Genomic DNA, 235 nt, shown 5'->3' with positions numbered 1-235 from the left:
GAATACAACTATATTGCTCGCGTTTATTGTAACGTACGACTGTGTAAGTGTATGTTGTGACGAACGACTGTGTGAGTGTATGTTGTGACGTACGACTGTGTGAGTGTATGTTGTGACGTACGACTGCGTGAGTGCATGTTGTGACGTACGACTGTGTGAGAATATGTTGTGACGTACGACTGTGTGAGTGTATGTTGTGACGTACGACTGTGTGAGTGTATGTTGTGACGTACGA

This window comes from Mizuhopecten yessoensis, unplaced genomic scaffold (genome assembly GCF_002113885.1).
Source record: "Mizuhopecten yessoensis strain PY_sf001 unplaced genomic scaffold, ASM211388v2 scaffold2329, whole genome shotgun sequence".
In the NCBI taxonomy this organism is placed as follows: domain Eukaryota; kingdom Metazoa; phylum Mollusca; class Bivalvia; order Pectinida; family Pectinidae; genus Mizuhopecten; species Mizuhopecten yessoensis.
The sequence above is the reverse complement of the archived record's forward strand: the minus strand, read 5'-3'. Positions refer to the sequence as shown.